At 60.5% G+C, this 14,460-nt stretch overlaps 1 pseudogene; it reads left to right on the top strand.

Annotated features, from left to right (window-relative positions):
* Positions 1 to 392: 392 nt before the first annotated feature.
* LOC111256373 lies at positions 393 to 1,093 on the top strand (annotated as a pseudogene).
* Positions 1,094 to 14,460: the final 13,367 nt, after the last annotated feature.

Raw genomic sequence — 14,460 nt, 5'->3', positions numbered from 1 at the left:
ATTCGTTAATGATGGATTAATTAGGCTTAATAGATTCGTCTCGCGAATTAGCACAGGGTTATGCAATTAGTTTTATAATTAGCTTATGTTTAGTCCTCCTAATTAGCATTCAAATATTATTTGAATATGACACTGCTAAAGTTTAGCACTTTAGTACAAACACCCCCTGGAAGAACGAAGAGCGTGCCGGGCCATCCCAAACGGGAAATGGCCATCGTAACGGTCGGGCCTAATCCGGCCATCCGGGCCTTTTCAGACCGGTAGTATAGTTCTCGTACCGTCTCTTCCAAGTTCCAACAGCACAAAGGTCTCGTTTCGCCGGTTGATTTTTCGTCGGCCCTACGAACGATAGGTGCGCGGCCAACGGAGCAGTAGCCCACTAGCCCGTGCGTATGCGAAGGAAAAGGAACCTTCTGTTCCCTTTCGGCGTCATCACCGACGTGCAGTACGCCGGCATCCCGGACGGCCGGCTCCATCCACGGCGTCCCGCACAGCATCAGCGTCCTACAGCGGGCCGTCGCCAAGTGGAACGCGCAGAAGAGCGGCGTCAAGTTCCCCATCAACCTCGGCGACATCGTCAACGGCGGGAACGTACTGCCCCAGGGACAAGTCGCTCTGGGCAGTGCAGAGGGTCATCGACGAGTTCGACAACTTCCACCGGCGGTTCGTGAAGTACAACGGCGCACGCCATCGGCGAGGAGCAGCTGTGCTGGCTCGACGCCGTCCTCCAGGACGCGTCGGCGCGCCGGGGGAGCGGCGTCGTGTGCAGCCACCTCCCGACTAACCCCGGCGCGGCGTTCCCGGAGTCGTTCATGTGGAACTGCATGCTACGGCGGAGGGGATGGCGGTCGTGGTCCACGGTATGGCTGCGTGAGGGCCTGCTTCGCCGGGCACGACCACCGGGCGCGGCTGCTGCGCTGCGTGGACTCGCACGGCGTGCCGGCCCGTGCATCACCGCGCTGGAGTGCCCCCCGGGCACTAGCGCGTTTGGGCACGTCGAGGGTACCCTGACACGCTCGTGCTTGTAGCTGTTGTAGGCTCTGACAGAATGAGACCTCGGATGAAAATTTATAACAGGACAAATTCCAAGTAGCTTGACATTATTTCGTTGAAATTGATACAAATAAAGTTTAGTGCATTCGAATAAGCTGTTTCCTTGACCATTTGTCTGGGACACCCACAACTGTTTTTTAGGACATTAACATCTCGACGCGACTGAGGATTGCAACAGTATCTTCAGCAGCTTCAACAAACAACATCGCATATCTATTCGCCTCACGGACAAAAGCATGACAAGTTCTGGGCACTAAAGATGAATTGTAGGACTAACTATTTCTTTACAAAAGTCTATTGGCCTTTTCATTAAGCTACATGCACAGGCAAGATTAACCCAAAACCTTTACATGACAGGAAAAGTAATTACGTGTATTCCAACACTCCTCGTGTCCATGGCCAAGATACAAGCTCGAGAGATCTAGTTCTAATAACATATTAAGTTAATTTAGTAGCTTGTTCAGCCAAAAAATTAATTAAAATAAATAGAAAAGGCATACAATTCATTTTTGGTATTTAAACACTTTTCTACCGCACTAATATCTTGATGTTTTTTTCCTAAACATGATATACACGTAGACAGTCATTGTCGTTGTCAAGATTTGCGGATCTAGACTTAGACTAGTAAATTTCTTTTATGCGCGTAAGGCTTCAGATGGTGGCGTGGGAGACACGAGATTAGACTGGTTCGGGCAAGGGAAGCCCTACGTCCAGTATCGAGGATGCTCGTGTTGCCCACGTGGGGTTCTGTAGTAGGGGTTACAGATCGGCGAGAGAGGGACTGATCCCAGGTCTCTTGAAGGTGCTCATGCTCTAAGGAAATATGAGAGTGTGCTCTTGTCTGGAGGGAGAAGAAGCCGATCCCCTGTCTCTGGCTCCCGATGCCCCTTTTATATCGTAAGGGGACAGCCGGGGCTACAGGAGAGACGGGGTGATGACGGCAGTAAAGAGTTTAAACGTAGTATGGTAAAAATACAACATGAAGGGAGGATCCAAGTTCCTAGGCGCCCGACGCCTTCACCAGCCTTCGGCGTCTGCCGGCGCGTATGCTGGAGGAGGAGGTCGGCCGTGCGCCAACTGTCGTCGCGCCCTACAGATAGCCCCTTTGGTGTCCGTAGGCGCCGGGTCATAATGAGGGCGTTTCGTCGCCACTCTGGTGTCCGTTGGGAGGGACGGCGGATGCCGCTGTCCTGATGATGGCTCGCGGAGAGCGGGCGTCACATCCCTACTGCCGGGCGCGTGGGTCCCGAGAACGGGCGAGTCTTCCCTCTGCTCCAGACGGCGCGGGCCATGAGTACCTTGCGGCGAATGGAAGGAAGCCGCCGGTACTGTAGCTTGTACAGTGCGGTCGTGCATGGGTACTTGCAGCGGGTTGCGTGAGGAGCGCGGTCATCCTTCTTCCTGCCAGGCCTGCGGCGCATTTATGATGAGGTCGACAAGGGGGTCCCACAGGATCGTTACCCTATTTATCCGGTCCGCGTCTGAGGGGGATATCCGTCAGGTGGACCCCATTGAGTCCGACCCCCATGCCCAGGGTCGGGCGAGGTGGAACCTTGTGGCGAGGTCGGGCGCTCCCGACCCCGGGGTCGCGGTCGGACGAGGCGGAGCCTCGCGGCAAGAGGTCAGACGCTCCCGACCCCGGGACCGTGGTCGGGCGAGGCGGAGTCCCACTCATGTTGGGCTCGATGGCGATTTCGTTATCCCGGATGGGCCTAGGCCTTCATGTTTGTTCTTTTAAGCGGTATTTAGGAGATCGTTAATATTTCCCCCCAACAGTAGTCCCCGAGCCTGTGGTGGAGCAAGAGTGCTCCTCCGGAGGCTTCTTTCGCCGTCTCGCCGGAGATCTTGTTGGGGGTAGGGTGCGTTTGTTTTAGCCCAGCTTGGCCGGGGAGCCTACGAGCGACCACTCGCGTGGTCGTTGGTTGCGATGCTAGCCCCCGAGCCCCCGCGCGTTGCAGGAGACTGATCAGGAGGCCAGGTCGACTTTTGATCGTTGCCCCTCAAGCGTCCATTCGCTAGGACGAAGGGGTTGAGCCGTGCCACGTTATCCTCGTTGGACGAACCGTGGTGCTCGTTGAGCTGCGAACGGGTAGGTTCGAGTGGAGTCCCGGTCCCCGTTCGGGGGGGGTCCGGCTCGGGCCAAGCTGGTGGCATACTCCAATCTCTAGCCGGCCAGTTCATATAGTTCACGGGTCCGTTCGGCCGGATCCGGGGGCTCGTTGCCTTTCCTCGTGGAAAAACCGTGAACTTTACGCTGGTCAGAACTCGAACGTGAGGTCAGGACGCCCTTGGCTTTCGCTCGCCAGGGTGTTGGCCGCTAGCGGACCCGTCCCTTCTCACCCCTCGCTCGGGGGATGTCCTGAGACACTTGTCGAACCCGTGGCGGGCCAGCCTTCGAACCTCTAGATTGTAATGGGCCGTAGGGGCGTTTTCAGCCCCGTATCCCTTTCTTACCATTCGGTGGGCCTTGGGCCGAATCGGGGCGGACGTCGCGTGTTGGGCCGAACGTGGGGGACGCCGTGGGCGTGCCTTCCGGGAGACGGAGTTATGGAGGGCGTCGACCCGCGAATCGAGGAAGATAGGATGTTTTCGCGGCCGATCGTGCGTGCGGTTTCCGAAAAGAAAGTGGGCGTGACGGGAGCGTACCTGGTGCCGCATTTATGGCGACAGGGGCGTCGGTTCTGCTTCCCCCGCGCATTTCCTATAAAAACGGAAGCCCCGCCTCGCCGGTTCCGCCCGCCTTCTGCTTTCGAGCCTTTTCGCCTTCAGACTCGCCATTAGCTCACCTGCGTCCACTTCGCCTTCCTACGCTCCAAGCTGCGCCCTCGCTTCCCACCCCTGTCAAGTTTCCTCCTCCTCCGGCGATGGGATCTTGGGGGATCTCCCACTTTAACTCCTCGCGTGCCGAAGGCCTGGTGAGAAAAGGCCTCCTCTACGAGAGGACGGAGGCGAGCGAGTGGGAGCTGCCGGGGTCGGAGCAGGTGCCGTCGCCTCCCCCCGGCTACGTCGTCTCCTTCGCTCATTTCCATGAGCGGGGGTTCGCGACTCCACCGAGCCGCTTCTTCCGGGGGCTCCTCCACTACTACGGGCTCGAGCTTCAGCACCTCAACCCCAACGGGATCCAGCACATTGCGGCGTTCGTTGCACTGTGCGAGGGGTTCCTGGGCATCGAGCCCAACTTCTCGCTGTGGAAGTACTTCTTCGCGATGAGTCTGTACCAGAAGACGGAGAAGAGGGGGAGCCAGCAGCGGTCGCCCCCGGTGCCGATTGGGTGCGCCGGAATCCACCTCCGCCATACTCGCTCCAAGGAGTATAGGGTGATAAAGACCTCGGCGTCCCACAAGGGGTGGCATAACCAGTGGTTCTACGTGAAGAACTACTCGGACTCCTCCCTGCCGGAGTTCACCGGCCGTACCATCGACGTGGCGCCGGAGGTGTGGGCGTACGGGCCGGTGGAGAAGGAGAAGAAGCGGATCCTCGACCTGCTGCAAGCTATCGAGCAGCTGAAGAGGAGGGGTCTTAGCGGCGCCGGGGTCATTGGGGCGTACCATGCCCGGCGGGTGGCGCCGCTAATGCTCCGGGTCCGCTCACTTGACGCCATGACTCCGGACACGCCGACCGAGGGCACCGCCTTGGCGGCGGGTGCACTCGCTGCCTTCGAGATCAGGCAACGGATTCGGGAGGTGCTGGAGGACAAGGATGCTGAGTACTCAGTGCCTGGGCACCCACCGATGCGCCCGGACGCGGGCTTCGTCGACCTAGTAAGGGATTGGGGCGCTGACCTCCTTTCTTCACGTCTTGTAGTCGTCATTCTGACACGGGGCCATTTCACGTTCGCATGGCACGCTGACCCGGGTCGTGGACTCGCACCCGCCGGTGCCGGAGGACGCCGATCGGCGGACGCAAAATCGTCTCCTTGCCGAAGCGCAGAAGCGCCGTAAGGACAAGGAGACGGCAAAAAGGTAGAAGAAGGCCGCCAAGGAGCTCCAATGGCGGCGGAGAGGGTGGGTCGTGTCAGACGACGATGACGACGATGATGATGATGATGAGGATGAAGATGAGGAAGATGATGAAGAGGGGGAAGAGCTGATTTCCTCCCTCCGGTCGGGCGCGCTCGTAATCCGGGAGGTGCGCTCGCAGACGGCCGCGGGGGATGAGTCGGAGGGGACGTCCGCCCGGACCTCGGTTCCGCAAGGCCCTGGGGCTGCGCCTTAGGGGTCGACACGGAGCGCCCCACAGGAGTTGACGCGGGACGCTCCCCAGGGGTCGGCGTGGGGCACCTCCCAGGAGCTGACGCGGGACGCCCCCCAGGGGTCGGCGCGGGGCGCCTCCCAGGAGCCGGCGCGGGACGCCCCCCAGGGGTCAGCGCGGGACGCCCCCCAGGAGCCGACACGGGGCGCCTCCCTGGAGCTGACGCGGAGCGCCCCCCGAGGGGCTTCGGAGCCTACCCCCACCGTTGCCCAGGAGCCGGCGCGGGGCGCCCTCCAGGAGTCCGCCCAGGGCGCTCCCCGGAGGTCCGCGGAGACCGCCTCCGCCGTCGCGTCCGAGACTGGAGGGCAGCGAAGCGGCGACAAGCGGCCGCTGCCGGATGCCCCGGGGTCGGCGTCGGGCCCCGAGGCGAAGCGCGCGCGTCGTCCTTGTTCTTCAGGAACGTAAGTTGGCCTTCCTCGTGCGTCTCGTTCCTTTCCCCTTCTCGCGTTCGTTCCCACTGGCGTTTGTTCATTGATGTGCAGCGCCGCCCCCCGTGGTCTCGTCCTGCAGCTGGCACCCAAGAAGGCGTTGCGGGTGTCGTCGTCCTCCGTGGGGCGGACCGCAGTTCCGCCCGCGGTGAGCGGCGGGGTCCCTGGTGAGGTCGCAGATCACTCCGCGGAGGCGGCCCCCGTGACGGCGGCTGGCGGAGCGACGGCAGCGTCGGTCGCGGGAGGGGGAGCGGACCCCGTTCCACCTTCTGCTTCCCCGGTCGTTCCTCCGGCGCAGAGTGTCGTCCCCCAGGGTCCTCAGGCCGGGGAGGTGATCGACCTTGACGCCGACGAGGCGGAGGGGATGACGGCGACGGGAGGCGGGATGGATGTCCCTGCAGCCGCGGCAGGATCGGCAGCGGCGGCGACAGAGGAGGGAGCGTCGGCCTCCGTGGCCGCGGCGGAGGAGGCAGCGGTGATGGAGATGGGGACCTCCGCCCCGGAGGTCCCAGTGGAGGTGACACCAGCGGCGGAGGAGCCCGCTCGAGGGACTCCCGCAGGAGCGGGGGAGCCTCCCTCGGCGGTTGCGGCGGAGGGCGAGGTGACCGCGGGGGTACTTGTCCCGCGGCCTGCGTCGGAGGTGGCGGGACCGTCAGGTGAGTCCGCGGCAACCCTGACGGCGACGAGCGTGTAGGCGTCGAGGCCATCGGTGGCTTCGGCGGCTGCCAGGTCAACTCCCGCTTCGGCGTCGGCCACTCCCGTTCCCAGGGCGTGGAGGGGGTCTGTCTTACGCTGGGCGTCCCGTGAGGACCTGCCGAGGCACCTCTTCACCCTGGATGATGCCGCGGAGTGGCACAAATGGCAGGCGGTGCAGGGTGGCCTCGCCAACGCCCGCGCGGCTCTATCCTCGGCGATGGGAGCTTTGGACAACGTCGTCCTCCCTGGTAGCCAGGTACGTTGCCGCTCCTGTTGGCGATTATCATTTTCCCATTGCATTGTCCCTGACGGCATGTTGCTTTGCAGGCTCTCCAAGAGTGCAGTCGGGGGAAATCTGATTTCCTTCGGCTGGAGCGGGGGATCTGGGAGCGCTTCAACGTGGAGAGGGAGCGAACCAGGGAGCTGTCTATGCAGGTCGCTGCCGCCCAGGGGGTCATCGGCAACCTGCAAAGGCGTGAGGAAGCGGTGCAGGAGGAGGCTCGGCGGTCGGAAGCTAAACTCCAAGCCGTCGTCAACAAGGCCCGCCTTGACCGCGAGGAGTTCCAGGCCGCCGCCGAAAAGGCCCGCCGCGATGCCGAGGAGCTCGCACGGCTGAGGGGGGAGCATGAAGCCCTCCAGAAGACCATCGAGCGCATCCGGCGCGAGCGGCACAAGGCTTGGCAGGACCGGGACGCCGAGAAAGTCAGGGAGGAGGAGGCCGAGAAGGTGGCGACTGACCTTAGCGCGGAGGTCGGTCAACTCCGGTCGCCAGTGCAGGGACTCCAGACCGCCGTGTCTCAGGGAGCCGACCGGGAGCGCGAGCTGAAGGCCTGGTCCGACGGTGAGACTTCTTTTCGTTTCTGTGTTTCCGTGGTGTTGCGGTGGTTTCTGACTTGGTGGGTCTTCCGGATGGTTCTTACAGGTGAATTCGTCAAGCTGAGGGACCTGCTCGATACGGAGCGTGGTGAGCATGGCGCCCTGCGGGATGCGGTCCGCGTCGTCTACGACGGCCTTGGCGTGGTTCCGGAGGAGGGGTCAAGCTCTCTGCCGGCTCGTGTCCTCGGGATGCGCCGCCGGAGCCGCGAGATCGCCGTGGATGCACTTCACACCGGCGTGCGGCGCGCCTTCGGGGTCTTCTGCTCCCATTATTCCGGCATCAACTTTGCCGGGATGAGCGGAGGGTACGCCGCCGGTTACTCCAAGGCCGAGCTGGACGAGATTGACGCGGCGGTGTTCACCCCGGCGGAGGCCCTTGCGAAGCTCTTGGAGGATGAGGCCGTCCCTCCTGAAGATTCCCCGTCGGGTTAACTGTACCGGGCTGGCGCCCAAATTGTAAATATATCAATTTCGGACTTATCGCGTGGTGGCCATAGAGGCCTTTTCTATAACTTTGCCGTGCGAAAGTTTCCGATCCCCTTTATTGTTCCTTTGGACTTGAAAGTTTAGAGTGCGTTGTCGGGTGTGTCAGTAAGCTTTGATGAGCGAAGGCACCGTAGCCGCTGGGGCGTAGGTTTTTTTGCAGTCCGATCAATCTTGCTTGAACATCGTTCGCGCACTCTTTCCTTTTTGTGTCCAAAAGTTTAGAAAGGGGGGCTCGGCTCGAAAGAAAAAACGTTTCTTTTAGATGGTGCCAAGTGGCTTGGGCTGGAGCCCCTGATAGCCCCCAAGGGGTATGTGGCCCTGGAGCGAGGCCAGGGTTGGATGCCCCTGAGCTTGACGGGAAAAGCCTGAACAGAGACGGCTTGGAATTTCTTTTTTCCGCAAAAAGAAAACTATCGAAATTGCAGACAAGTCTGTGCAGAACTTGGAAATAAAAGCTAGGGGTAAAAGCGCCTTAGTTGTTCTATGTTCCAGGCGTTGCTGAAGATCTGCCCGTCGGGAGTCGCCAGCTTGTAGGTGCCTGGCCGCAGCACTTGCGCAATGATGAAAGGGCCTTCCCACGGGGGAGTTAGCTTATGCCGACCCCTGTTGTCCTAGACGAGGCGGAGCACCAAGTCGCCGACGTTGAAGGCTCGACCTTGCACCTTACGGCTGTGGTAACGCCGTAGGGCCTGCTGGTACCTAGCCGAGTGCAGCAGGGCTACGTCTCGTGCCTCATCGAGTTGATCTTGTGCGTCTTCGAGCGATGCCTGGTTCCCTTGTTCGTCATATGCCTTGACCCTCGGCGATCCGTATTCTAGATCGCTGGGCAGGATGGCCTCAGACCCGTAAATCATGAAGAACGGGGAGAAGCCCGTCGCCCGGCTAGGGGTCGTCCTCAGGCTCCAAAGGACTGCGGGGAGCTCGGCAACCCACCGTCCGCCGAATTTTTTGAGGCAGTCGAAGATCCGTGGCTTGAGACCCTAGAGTATCATGCCGTTGGCTCGCTCGACTTGCCTGTTCGTGCGGGGGTGTGCCATGGCCGACCAGTCCACTCGGATGTGGTGGTCGTCGCAGAACTGGAGGAATTTCTTCCCGGTGAACTGCGTGCCGTTGTCGGTGATGATGGAATTGGGGATCCCGAAGCGGTGGATGATGTCAGTGAAGAACTGTACCACCTGCTCGGACCTGATTTGCGCCACTGGTCTTGCCTCGATCCATTTAGAGAACTTGTCAACAGCGACCAGTAGGTGGGTGAAGCCCCCGGGCGCTTTCTTGAAGGGCCCGACGAGATCCAGCCCCCAGACCGCGAACGGCCACGTGATAGGGATGGTTTGTAGCGCCTGCGCGGGCAGGTGAGTTTGGCGCGCAAAGAATTGGCACCCTTCGTAGGTGCAGACTACCTGGGTGGCGTCGGCGACCGCCGTCGGCCAGTAGAAACCTTGTCGGAAGGTGTTGCCGATGAGGGTCCTTGGCGCAGCGTGGTGGCCGCAGGCTCCGACGTGGATGTCCTAGATTAGTGCCTTTCCCTGTTCGACCGGGATGCAGCGCCGGAGGATGTCGATGTGGCTTCTCTTGTAGAGCTCCTGATCGATGATGGCGAAGGATTTGGCGCGGCGTGCGATCCTACGGGCTTCCGTCTTGTTCGCCGGGAGCGCGTTGTGGGCAAGGTAGTCGAGGTATGGGGCTCTCCAGTCGGCCGAGGGGTCGGCCCCCACCGTGGGGTCTGCCGCAATTTCCATGACCATGGGGCCGGAGGGATCGGCTTCCGGGGCCGAGTCAGGCGAAGCGGTGTTGACCCCGTCGGGGCTGGCGCCCGGGCTTGGGATAGGTGGCGTGCTGCCGACCTCCCCTAGGTCGGGGCCCGACCCCGGGGCCGGGGGTGCTTCGCCGACCCCCGCCGGCTCTGGGTAATGGATTGAAGGCTTCAACTGGTCGCTAACGAAGACGCCGTCGGGGACGGGCATTCGGCTGGATGCTGCCTTTGCCAGCTCGTCGGCGGCTTCGTTGAAGCGCCTTGTGACGTGGTTGAGCTCCAGCCCGTCGAACTTGTCTTCGAGCTTGCGAACCTCGTTGCAGTAGGCTACCATCTTGGGGTCGTGGCAGCTCCACTCCTTCATGACTTGTTCGACGACTAGCTGGGAGTCGCCCCTGATGTCTAGCCGACGGATGCCCAGCTCGATGGCGATGCGAAGCCCGTTGAGGAGGGCTTCGTACTCGACGACATTGTTGGACGTAGGAAAGTGGAGGCGGATCATGTACCTGATGCGCACGCCTAGAGGAGAGACGAAGACGAGACCCGCTCCGGCACGGGCCCTCATCAGCGACCCATCGAAGTACATCGTCCAGTACTCCTGCTTCTCTGGCACTGGTGGCGTTTGAATCTCCGTCCACTCTGCCACGAAATCAGCGAGTACCTGGGACTTGATGGCAGTGCGGGGGGCGCAGGTGATGCCCTGGTCCATGAGCTCGAGTGCCCACTTCGCGATCCGTCCCGTGGCGTCCTGGTTCCGGATCACTTCGCCTAATGGGAACGACGAAACAACCGTTACCGGGTGGAAGGTGAAGTAGTGGCACAGCTTCCTCTTCGTGATGAGGACGGCGTATATGAGCTTCTGGATCTGCGGATAACGCGCCTTGGATTCGGACAAGACTTCGCTGACGAAATATACCGGGCGTTGCACCTTGAGAGCGTGTCCCTCCTCTTCTCGTTCCACCACCAGGGTCGCGCTAACCACCTGGGTGGTCGCCGTGATGTAGAGCAAGAGGGGCTCGCCGTCGGTTGGCGGGACTAGGATCGGGGCCTTCGTCAGGAGGTCCTTGAGCCGATCAAGTACCTCCTGGGCCTCGCCAGTCCATTCGAAGCGGTCAGTCTTCTTCAGGAGTCGATAGAGAGGAAGCCCCCGCTCGCCAAGGCGCGAGATGAAGCGGCTCAGGGCCGCTAAGCATCCCGTGACGCGCTGGACTCCCTTCATGTTCCGGATGGGTCCCATGTCGCTGATGGCCGCTATCTTCTCCGGATTTGCTTCGATGCCGCGCACGGAGATGATGAAGCCTAACAGCATGCCCCTTGGGACTCCGAACACACATTTTTCGGGATTGAGCTTAATACGCTTATCCCTCAGCCTTTTGAAGGCTAGTTCAAGGTCGGGAACAAGCTGATCGCCCCTCTTGGATTTGACCACGATGTCATCAACGTAAGCCTCAATGGTCCGCCCGATGAGGTCCCCGAAGCACTTTAGCATGCATCGCTGGAAAGTAGCCCCCGCGTTTTTGAGGCCGAATGGCATCTTAACGTAACAGTAGGGGCCAAAAGGGGTGATGAAAGAGGTGGCGAGCTGGTCGGACTCTTTCATTGCGATCTTATGGTAGCCGGAATACGCGTTGAGGAAGCTGAGGGTTTCGCACCCGGCGGTTGAGTCGACTATTTGATCTATGCGTGGCAAAGGAAACAGATCCTTTGGACACGCTTTGTTTAGACCGGTATAATCAACACACATCCTCCATTTCCCGTTCTTTTTCAGTACAAGAACAGGATTAGCTAACCACTCGGGGTGGTACACTTCCTTGATGAATCCGGCTGTCAAAAGCTTCTGGAGCTCCTCGCCGATGGCCTTGCGCCTTTCCTCGTCGAAGCGGCGCAGTCCTTGCTTCACTGGCTTGGAGCCGGCCTTCATGTTCAAGGAGTGCTCGGCGACTTCTCTCGGAATGCCGGGCATGTCCGAGGGCTTCCACGCGAAGACGTCCCTGTTCGCGCGGAGGAAGTCGACGAGCGCGCTTTCCTATTTGGGGGATAAGGTAGTGTTGATCCGCACGACCCCGCCGTCGGAACTGCTGGGATCGAGGGGGACCTCCTTGATGCCTTCGGTGGGCTCAAAGGAGGCGGCCGGCTGCTTGGAGTCGGGCTGGCCCTCGGTGGCCTCCGCGAGCTGGACCGCCAGATCGCTCGTGATGGTGATGGCCGCGGCGTACTCGCAGCATTCCACGTCGCACTCATACGCCTTCTGAAAGGACGTGCCGACAGTGATGACCCCGTTGGGCCCCGGCAGCTTGAGCTTGAGGTAGGTGTAGTCGGGGTGACCATGAACTTTGCGTAGCATGGCCGTCCCAAGATGGCGTGGTAGGTTCCGCGGAACCCCACCACCTCGAAGGTGAGGACCTCCTTCCTGTAGTTGGAGGGGGTCCCGAAAGTAACGGGCAAGTCGATTTGCCCGAGAGGCATTGCCTGTTTCCCCGGCACGACGCCGTGGAACGGCGCCTTGCTGAGACGGAGGCGGGAACGGTCGATCCCCATAGCGTCGAGGGTCTCGGCGTAGAGGATGTTGAGGCCGCTGCCCCCATCCATGAGCACCTTGGTGAGGCGCGTCGTGCCGACGATGGGGTCGACGACGAGGGGGTAGCGTCCCGGATGCCAGACGCGTCCAGGGTGGTCGGACCGATCGAAGGTGATGGCCGGTCCCGACCAGTCGAGGAAGGCCGGCGTTGCCGGCTCGGCCGCGTAGACCTCCCGGCGCTCCAGCTTCTGCTGGCGCTTGGAATCGTACGCCGCCAAGCCGCCGAAGATCATGAAGCAGCCGTCCACCTTGGGAAAGCCATCTTCTCTTCGTAGCCGCGGCGCGCGAGGGGGGAGTCCTTTGTCTCCCCTCGGCGCCGTTGTCGTTGGACCTCTCGGAGTGCACGTCGGCCATGAGGCACTCACGCGAGGGGTGGGGGCTCCCGTTGCTGGAGCCGGTGTCGGAGATCGTCCTCGCCGCACCCGCGAGCTCGTTGCTCGCGGGCGACACGGTCATGGATCGTGTTAGGAGGTGGTCGTAAGTCTCCGCGGCGTTGCGTAGCCTGAAAAGCCGTCCTCCTGGGAAAGGCCCTCCGGTATGCGCCCGGCCGCTCGCCGCCGTCCCGGCGGCGGGGCCGAGGATGGCAGGACGAGCGGGCAAGACGAGGATAGGGATCAGCTCGATCCCTTCCCCGGTGGCGAGGAAGTCCAGGCTCCCGAAACGGATCAGAGAGCCCGGGGCGAAGCTGGCGTCGTGGTTGGCCATCTGAAGCTGGAGATGTACGCGCAAAGGCTCCCCTACTTGGCGCGCCAACTGTCGTTGTCAAGATTTGCGGATCTAGACTTAGACTAGTAAATTTCTTTTATGCGCGTAAGGCTTCAGATGGTGGCGTGGGAGACACGGGATTAGACTGGTTCGGGCAAGGGAAGCCCTACGTCTAGTATCGAGGATGCTCGTGCTGCCCACGCGGGGTTCTGTAGTAGGGGTTACAGATCGGCGAGAGAGGGACTAATCCCAGGTCTCTTGAAGGTGCTCGTGCTCTAAGGGAATGTGAGAGTGTGCTCTTGTCTGGAGGGAGAAGAAGCCGATCCCCTATCTCTGGCTCCCGATGCCCCTTTTATATCGTAAGGGGACAACCGGGGCTACAGGAGAGACCGGGTGATGAGGGCAGTAAAGAGTTTAAACGTAGTATGGTAAAAATACAACATGAAGGGAGGATCCAAGTTCCTAGGCGCCCGGCGCCTTCGCCGGCCTTCGGCGTCTGCCGACGCGTATGCTGGAGGAGAAGGTCGGCCGTGCGCCAACTGTCGTCGCGCCCTACAGATAGCCCCTTCGGTGTCCGTAGGCGCCGGGTCATGATGAGGGCGTTTCGTCACCACTCTGGTGTCCGTTGGGAGGGACGGCGGATGCCGCCGTTCTGATGATGGCTCGCAGAGAGCGGGCGTCACATCCCTGCTGCCGGGCGCGCGGGTCCCGAGAACGGGCGAGTCTTCCCTCTGCTCCGGACGGCGCAGGCCATGAGTACCTTGCGGCGAATGGAAGGAAGCCGCTGGTACTGTAGCTTGTACAGTGCGGTCGTGCATGGGTACTTGCAGCGGGTTGCGTGAGGAGCGCGGTCATCCTTCTTCCTGCCAGGCCTGCGGCGCATTTATGACGAGGACGACAAGGGGGTCCCATGAGATCGTTACCCTGTTTATCCGGTCCGCGTCCGAGGGGGATATCCGTCAGGTGGACCCCATTGAGTCCGACCCCCATGCCCAGGGTCGGGCGAGGCGGAACCTTGTGGCGAGGGGTCGGGCGCTCCCGACCCCGGGGTCGCGGTCGGACGAGGCAGAGCCTCGCGGCAAGAGGTTGGACGCTCCCGACCTCGGGACTGTGGTCGGGCGAGGCGGAGTCCCACTCATGTTGGGCTCGACGGCGATTTCGTTATCCCGGATGGGCCTGGGCCTTCATGTTTGTTCTTTTAAGCGGTATTTAGGAGATCGTTAATATTTCCCCCCAACACTCATACACACGCACACTCACCTCTATGAATACATGCGATGTAACTCTAACGTTGTGAGTACTATCGAGAAATTGAGCTGATAGATCTTATTATTGATAAAGTCACCAAAACGTCTCATTATTAATGGGCACGCTATCTATTACTAAAAGAATAATGTTTATTAAGTCTAAAATAAATTTAAAAAATACGAGTACCCGTGCAAATCAAAAACTCGAATCCAGATGGACAAAAATTTCCATAATTTGTTGGAAAGCACCCTAAATCAATTTTGCGATTCCATCTGACACACACAAAAGTGCTTTGTTGCAAGTGACCACCACGGCACCACCCCACCACGCACGTGGCCCAGCAGGTTCCTCCTGTTTTTCATCAACGGGAGCTTTCATCAACTTAA

This window comes from Setaria italica, chromosome II, assembly GCF_000263155.2.
Source record: "Setaria italica strain Yugu1 chromosome II, Setaria_italica_v2.0, whole genome shotgun sequence".
In the NCBI taxonomy this organism is placed as follows: domain Eukaryota; kingdom Viridiplantae; phylum Streptophyta; class Magnoliopsida; order Poales; family Poaceae; genus Setaria; species Setaria italica.
The sequence above is the reverse complement of the archived record's forward strand: the minus strand, read 5'-3'. Positions and strand labels throughout refer to the sequence as shown.